Below are 8,453 nucleotides of genomic sequence, written 5' to 3'. Positions count from 1 at the left end.
CTGCCCCTCGGTGGCCCCGGGCTTCCTCTCCACGCCTGAGGCGGCGGGTGGCAGCGACGGGCGGCCGCACTTACCCGCGGCGCGGCCAGGCCCCCCCTGTCAGCGCGGGGCCGGCGGGGAGAGAGGGAGGAGTGCAGGGCACCGCCTCCCCCGCGCCGCCACGCACCCGCCTGATTGGTCCGGTTCACTCCCCCGGCGCGACCCCACCAGCCCCTGCGAGCGGCACTCCGGCAGCACCGGCGCACATTTGCATATTTGTGCCCGCGCCGCTGATTGGCCGGGGCGCGGAGGGGCGGCCGTGACCGCCACCGCTTCCGTCGCCGTTTGGGCAGCGTCGGGCTTCCCCGGAGGGAGGATCCCTTCGCTGCTCCCCGTCTCTCGCCTCCTGGCCCGGCCGAGGGCACTGGGCGGCGGGAGGCGGGAGGCAGGGTCGCCGCCCTGCTTGCTCCAACATGGCCCCGCCGACCCAATCGCCGGCGCGGTTACTCCGGGAGCCCCAGGCGGCCTAGGGGCGGGGAAGGGCTGGGACCGGGCGCCCTCTGGCCGGAACGCGGAGCAGTGCAGTGTCCCGGGCTCCCCTCGCCGCCACGTCAGGCCGCGCCCTCGCGACGGCCTCTCCCCTCGCGCCGCCACGTCAGGCCCCGGCCGCGAGCTGGCCGGCGGCGGGGTCGACGCCGAGGTCACTCACACGCAGGGCATCTCCGGGCCCGCCGAGGGTTCCCACAGCCTCCCTTTCCAAACGGCCGTGGATTCCCACCAGGGGCTCCTCGCGCGCTGCGACCCAGGTGACAGCCCGCTGCTGTAAAATCGGGAGCACGGGGCGCAGTGATGCAGCGATGCAGGCCAGGTGTTCGCTCAGCACCTGCCGCGGAAAAGGCGCCAGCGAAGGAGACCGGGCCGCGAGCCCGGATCCAGAGCGAGATCAGGAGAGGGGCGCTGAGCCGAGCCTGCCGCTTAGGCACGAAAGAAGAAAGGACAAAAATTTAAAAGGGGGCGGGGAGGGGGGGGAACCACTGTCCCACGGAGGCGCTGGGACACCTGGGTTCCCTCTCTGTCACTGATTAACCGAGTGACCTACATTAAACCTTAACATGTCCCAGGGCCTCAGTTTTCCCTTCTGTAAAATGAAGAGGCTAGACAAGTTTTCTCAAAGCCTCCAGCTCTAAAAATTCTGTGGGTCTTCACGTTCTGGCCCACAGCTGACCTTATTACGTAATTAAAAATTGAAAAGCTAAAAATTGAAAAGCTAAAACGCGAGATAGACCAAAATAATTGAATGCTTGAACTTTAATCAGCCTATCCATGTTTGTTCAAACTATTTACTGTTTTCAAATCCAGTGTGGGTGATATTTAACATTTGCCTTCCAGATGATGGAAATCTCTTGAATTTCGCCCTTTACAAAAGACCATCACTTCTTGTTTACATCTGGCCAGATGGAATGGCCCGGTTATACCCAATGCCAGTGGCTAAATTGTTTCATTCTTTATATCCCCTCATAAAGTGCTGGAAGAGCAGAGCAAAACAACTTTAGCCGCGATACTGATGGGCTCGCGACACTGAAAGGCTCAGGCTCAGGAAGAAACCCTGGCGGAAAGAAGTTACAATTACTCCTTTGATTGCCTTCAAGGATACTTAATAACAACCTCATACTTCAGTGGAATAAGGACGCACAGAAACAGTTAATGTCTGAGCTCCCTACACTACTACTTATTTGAATACTGCTTTAGTTTGTAAATTCAACTTGTTGAGTCAACTTTAAAGCCAGTAACATCTCATTTATCTGGCATAACAGCAAAAGCAGTATCTTATGTAAGTGAAAAACTTGGGCTACTTTAAAGAACTTTCCTTCCTGTTATCCGACAGAAAACTTTCATCTTTTCTTGAACACACGATTTTGAAAGTTACTTGGTGATTAAGGGTTTATCAACATGATCGTATTCAATTATGATCAATAAATGCCCTCAACAATATGTAGAATTTATTCCTAGAACAAACGGCCTCCTGGGGCTGGGGATATAGCTCAGCGTCCTAAGCGCCTGCCTGGCAAGCGCAAGGTCGTGAGTTTGATCCCTGGTACCGCAAAACAACAACAACAACAACAACAACAAAAGAAAAAACCGGCCTCCGGCATGCTGCTTATTTTTATTTCTAACTTATGTCTGCTTCTCGTATATCTCTTTCCTTCTTACTGGGGTGACACTTCTCATGCTTCTACCCAACAACCTTCTTTTCTACTTTTTAAACAAGTTTCTGTGCAAACTATAAACTTAGACATAAATATCTTTTTATTAGTTTAATGGCTCAGGGTTTTGTTTTGTTTTTTGTGGTGCTGGGGATCAAACCCCGGACCTCTGGCATGCAAGGCAAGAGCTCTACCCCTGAGTCACATGCCAAGCTTTCAGGCTTTCAGTAAAGTTCTTTATGAGGTTCTCTTGCAGGTCAAGTGCAGAAGTTCTAGTCCGACAGCTGAGTGACTAGTTTTCACTGATTTCTTAAAAGTTAGTGGTGTTCTCTGTAACTGAGGTTTCTGGGTATGTGCACTCTAGAACTAAAGTTATGGGAGAGGGTGACACTGAACCTCAAAATGTAGGAACTAGGTATATAACCCTTTGCAACTGAAGTTAGAAAGAATCAGTATCATGAAAAATGTCAAAGTCTAGCAATGCTGGACTTCCATTGCCATCCGGCATCTCAACGTCCAAGGCCAAGCAGCACCCACACTTGCCAGGACCCACCTCCCTGCTCTAGAGCAAGAATGGATCCCTGTCTTTCAAAGCAAAGACCCTCATACCTGAGGATATGATTTGTCACCAGAAAGCCTATGCTATGACAGGTTCTCTACTCCCTGAATGAAACAGCCTAAACAGGTGTCGTTTACTGAAATTTAACTAGTGCCCAGCCAGGCATTTTCTAGGATCAGGCTGGCAACAGGGGGCTTCCACAGTGCAGCGGTAACAGACGGTGGAACTGTGTACAGGTGGGGCGAGAACTCTGCAGGCCAGGGAAGGGTCCCAGCAGCATGTGCCAGAACCGAACCCTGTCAGCATCTCTGGCTCCGAGACCAGCCCTTTGATAGGGCCCTTAAACTTTTTAACTTTGTTTCATTAAATCTAGAGGAGACTAGAGTTTACTAATACAATTTCTGGTTAATTCATGTGGTGAAGAACATACTCTGGCACTGTCAATAAGCAGAGAGATTTGGGTGTGGGGTACCAGTTGTCAGCTGGATCTCATCACCACCATCTTCCCAGTGACAAAACCACAAAAGGTTTGTAGCTGGGTGTAGTGGTGCATGCATATAACCCTAGCTGAATTTGGGAGGCTGAAGCAGGGAGACGGCTGCAAGTTTGAGGCCAGCCTGTGCAACATAAATAAGTTCAAGACCAGCCTAAATTACATCAGGAGACCCTGTCCCCAAATGACAACAACAACAAAATGCATATATATTTGCTATTTCATTTTACTTTTACAACCAACCACTCAATGAGGAAAGGATTCTTTTTCGAGTTTTACAAATGAACAGGTTCAAAATCTACCCAAGTTGCACAGTCACTGAGTGACAGAAATAATATTCGACCTTAGACCTGCTGGCCCCAAAACCTGTTACTCAGTGGTCCAATTCCATATTGAGTTTTTCTTTTTATACTGCTTTAGCACCTCAGAAGGAAGAGTTTACCTGCAAAAGCATCTTGATTGAGTCACCATAAGATTATTTTACAATTCAAATTTGTGGAATTTTCCTGCCATTTGGGCGACTACAGATCACGGATTGCAGATTACTGGTGGACCTCCTAATGGAAATGTGGTTCTGGGGGGCAACAAGATCAGCTGATTCTCACAATTTGGGTCAGAAAGAAGGGCGTACTTATGGGCTAGATCAAAAGTGATTTCACTTCCCCTGATCACATTTGGGAAAAATGATACGCTCAAGATCTGCAAACTAAACAGCATTAGACTCTACCTCAGAAATACATGCCAAAATGAAACCCATGTTTTACAGAACTAACCAAGTCCCAGTGTATGAGGACTGTCCCCAAAGTGCCATGAGGCTGACGAAAAAGAGGCAGACAGAGATGGGGCTGCACGGAATGCAGTTTATCGGTGGGTTTCCTGACAGAAGTATGGTTCTGGGTGGCACTAAGATCAGCAGGATCTCGCAATTTGGGTCAGAAAGAAGGGCGTACTTATGGGTTAGGATGAAAGTGACTTCATTTGGCTGGAATGTGTCTGGTTTGTCTTAAGATAATATTGAAGAAAAAACAAAACAAAACAAAAAAGATAATATTGAAGAGTATGGCGCATCTCTGGAGCCAGGGAAGCACCATATAGAATGCTAATGGTTTTATCTAGAATGGTTCGCTGGGAAACTATGCAGGCCAAACTGATGAGGGTTACTGCAGGGCAACTGTGGCACTTAAGACAAGAGGGCTACAGTGGAGTTAAACTGGATCCATAAACCATGGAACAGTCAAAATAACCCTGAAAAAGATCAAAGTTGAAGGACTCACATCCTGATTTCAACACTTACTATGAAGTTACAGTAATCAAGAAAGTATGTAGCCAGATGTGGTGGCACAGGCCAAGTAATCTCAGTACTCCAGAGGCTGAGGCAGGAAGATCACCATGAGTTTAAGGCCAGCCTACACAAAACTCTAGGAAGAGGCTGGGCATGGTGGCACATACGTGCAATCCCATCACGCGGGAGGCTGGGGGAGGAGGATCAGAAGTTCAAGGTCAGCCTGGGCTACATAGCAAGTTCAACAGTGGCTTAAGCTACAGAAAGAGGCCCTGTCTCAAAAAAACAAAACTCTATGAAGAAAAATCTTTGGAATTGTGGGCTAGGTAATGGTTCCTAATATATGACACCAAAAGTGTAATTGACAAAAGAAAATATACATAAATTTGATTTCATTAAAAAATTTTGTGCCGGACACCAAAGGAAAAGATAAACTGAACTTCATCAAAACAAGAAACCTTTGTGCTTCAAAAAACATCATTAAGGAAGTAAAAAGAAAGACAAAACACAAAATGGGAGAAAATATTCGCAAATTATATATCTGAAAAAAGTCTGGTGTTCAGAATATATAAAGAGCTCTCTTATAAGTAAAAAGGGAGGGAGAGAAGGATGGAAGGAGTGAAGGAGGTAGAGAGAGAGACAGAGAGAGAGAGAGAGAGAGAGAGAGAGAGAGAGAGAGAGAGAGAGAGAGCTCTTACAATTCAACAATTTTTTTGGTGCCAGGAATTGAATTCGGGACCTTGACAGGCGCTGTACCACTAAGCTATATCCCCAGCCCTCAACAATTATTTTTTTTAAAAAAGTTTTAAAGTGATCAAATCACCCAGAATGCTGGGAGGCTGAAACAGGGGGATCACAAATTCCAGCCCACTCTGGGCAACTTACCAAGATCCTGTTTGAAAACAGACAATAAAAGGGGCTGGAAATGAAGTTCATTCTCTGGGTTCAAACCTCGGTACCACTCCACCCCAAGATAAAAGGTGGTCAAAGCACCTGAATAAACATTTACCCAAAAAAAATACACAAGTAGAGAGTACACACATGAAAAGATACCCAGCACATTAGTCATTAGAGAAATGCAAAATCAAAACCATGGTAAGATAATCACACCCATCTGGATGGCTACAATAAAAATGACAAACAACAATAAGTGTTGTTGAAGATTTGGAGAAATTAGAACCCTACATTACGGGGGTGGGAATGATGCTCCCATTTTGGAAAAGTTCTTCACAGAAGTTAAACACAGTAACAATATAACCCACTGGCTCAAGAGAAATGAAAACTTAAATCCATAGAAAAACTTGCGCACAAATGTTCATAGCAGCATGTTTGATCATAGCCCCAAAGTGGAAATAATCCAACTGTCCATCAACTGATGAACAGAAAAACAGTGGTCTATCCACAAAACGGAACGCAGTATTATTCAGCCACAGAAGGATTAAGCACTGGTACATGATACAGCAAGAATAAACTTTGAAAACAGAACACTGAGTGATAAAAGTCAGATACAAAAGGCTTCACTGCAAGATTCTATTCACTGGATATGAAATGTCCAGAATAAGGAAATCTATATAGACAGAAAGTAGATTAGTGGTTGCCTAGGGCCAAATTGGGAGTAATGGTATAAAGCAGGACAGTGACAGCTAATAGGCACAGAGTTCCTTTGGGGGATGATGAAATTGTTTTAAAATTATATGGTGGTTATGTAACTCTGAATATACTAAAAACCACTGAAGTGTGAAACTGTAGTAAGTAAATATCATCTCACTAAATTTTTTTTTTTTTAAAGAATGATGCCCAGGCAGTAACTTTCAACTTTACTATAGTAGTGTATACATTAAATCCATATATGTTCATGTGAACACAGGCTAAGACAAAAGGATGCATTTTGTTACATTTACAAAACTAGTTAAGTGGCAAATACTTTCTTTTGATCTGAAGATTGTTGCAGTGGCCCTGTTATTTCTGATATCGGGCTTACTGATTTTGTGATTTTTGTTATAATTTACTTTTGATTGTTTTGTTTTGTTTTGTTTTGTTTTTTGCAGTGTTGGGGATCAAACGTAAGGCCTCTATTAAACCGGGGAGTGCTCTACCACTGAGCTACACCCCTAGTCCTAAATGTGTTTATTTATTTATTTATTTATTTTTATGTTTGCCTTTTTGAGAGAGGGTCTCACTGCACAGTTCAGGCTGGCCTTGAGCTCACTTTGTAGCCCAGGCTGGTCTCAACTCAGAACAATCCTCCTGCCTCAGCCTCTTGAGTGCTGGGATTACAGGCATGTGCCACCATGCCCAGCCTCTGGAATGTATTTAAATATTTGCATCATATGATATATATGAGGTGTTATGTTGGCTACAAAAGAGGGTCATTTTTCTCATCTAAATAATAGTAAAGTAGAAATAATAAATATATAATAAATATTTAAAGGAAAACAAACAAACAAAAAAAGAGGGCTGGGGATTTAGCTCAGAGGCACAGCACCTGCCTGGCAAGCGCGAGGTCATGAGTTCGATTCCCAGTCCTGGGAAATAAATAAATAAATAAATAAACAAATAAATATTGCCAGGATCGGTGGCATACACCTGTAATTCCAGCCTAGGGAGGCTGACACAGGAGGATCACTGTAAGTTCAAGGCCAGCTGCACTACATAGTGAGACCCTGTCTCAAAACCCCCCCAAAAATGTATATATATAATAAATATTGTACAAATGTGTATAAAATAATCTTATCTTCTTTATTGGTACTCATCCACAGGTTGAGCCACTAAAGAAAATCCTCTTGCACAGATTTATAAGTACTTGCACAAAAAGTGCTTATAAATGTTAAAGTATGTTTAAATACTTCACACATTTTATGGAGATTCATAACTTGAATGTTTTATGCCCCATTATGTTATAAAATATAACAGGATTCAAGCCTTGTTATAATGAAAAGTATCCTGAACAGCTCAGATACCTTTTTTTTTTTTGTCTTTTTGAGACAGGGTCTCACTATGCAGCTCAGGCTGGCCTTGAACTCATGGTGAACTGTCTTTGTAGCCCATGCTGGTTTTGAACTCGCAAGGATCCTCCTGCCTCAGCCTCCCTTGAGTGCTGGGATTGCAGGCGTCCACCACCACACCCGTCCATGTGCTCAGATGTCTTTTTACTCTAGGAAAAGAATCTGTATGGAACTCCATTAACTCATCAGTGAGCGAAAAACTAACTCCCAGCCCCTGGGAGTTGTGAAATTTCCTTACCTCACTGAAGAACACGGGTCCTTTTTAGAACAGGAGTGGAGGTTATCACTAGAAAGCTCTTTAGACTTGTTTTCCAGCTTTTGTTCAAACAAATAGCAATGAGAGAGAGCTACATAGGCTTTTAGCTATAGCTAAAGCACCTCAACGATCATTTAGCACACACTCTTGCACTGTTTTCAAATCTAGAGCTGCTAATAACAACACCCAAAAGGTATGCGCAGCTAGAGAGTTGCTCTTCAGACTCTTATCCAGGGCCCATTTAATCAGGGACAGACCTTACAGTCTCCAGGTTTTATCAAGTTTATCCTCTGATTGTAGCAGGAATATACTTCAAAGCATGATCCTACTTGACAGTTCAAACCTCACACTATGAGCTTTTATAAATAGCTGCTTGTCCTAATCTTAAAGGGTCTTCAGGAAAAATAAGGTCTGTTGTTTCCCTCAATAAAACATCCCTGATCATCTTATTACCTCTCTTTGTGCATCTGCTTCTCCTGGGGTAACAAAACCACTCCCGGAGAAGGTGCTTCTACATCAAGTCGGGAAAAACCAAATGCATGAAATGCGGCTGCTATTTCAAAAGTGAATTCATTCAACAAGTATGTAAGGAGTATCTGCTGGTGTGTGAGTTGTTTGGGATATAACAATGTACAAGAAAAATACACTACTCAGCTTTGTGGCAAATTATTTTCT

The 8,453-nt window shown here is 44.5% G+C and overlaps 1 protein-coding gene across 4 annotated transcripts in view; it reads right to left on the bottom strand.

Moving 5' to 3' along the window:
- Positions 1-8,453, bottom strand: part of Chd9 (chromodomain helicase DNA binding protein 9) — a 260,391-nt gene that overhangs the window by 193,030 nt on the left and 58,908 nt on the right. The window contains exon 1 of one of the 4 annotated variants that reach the window (XM_013516198.1): positions 75-98. The exons of the other annotated variants lie outside the window; for them this stretch is intronic. The gene's annotated coding sequence lies outside the window, so the exon portion shown is untranslated. Of the gene's footprint in view, positions 1-74; positions 99-8,453 lie in introns of those variants that run through there. 4 annotated transcript variants of the gene reach the window in all.

This window comes from Chinchilla lanigera, unplaced genomic scaffold, assembly GCF_000276665.1.
Source record: "Chinchilla lanigera isolate Chin_1 unplaced genomic scaffold, ChiLan1.0 scaffold00032, whole genome shotgun sequence".
Taxonomy (NCBI): Eukaryota; Metazoa; Chordata; class Mammalia; order Rodentia; family Chinchillidae; genus Chinchilla; species Chinchilla lanigera.
This window is presented reverse-complemented; position numbering and strand designations above follow the sequence as displayed.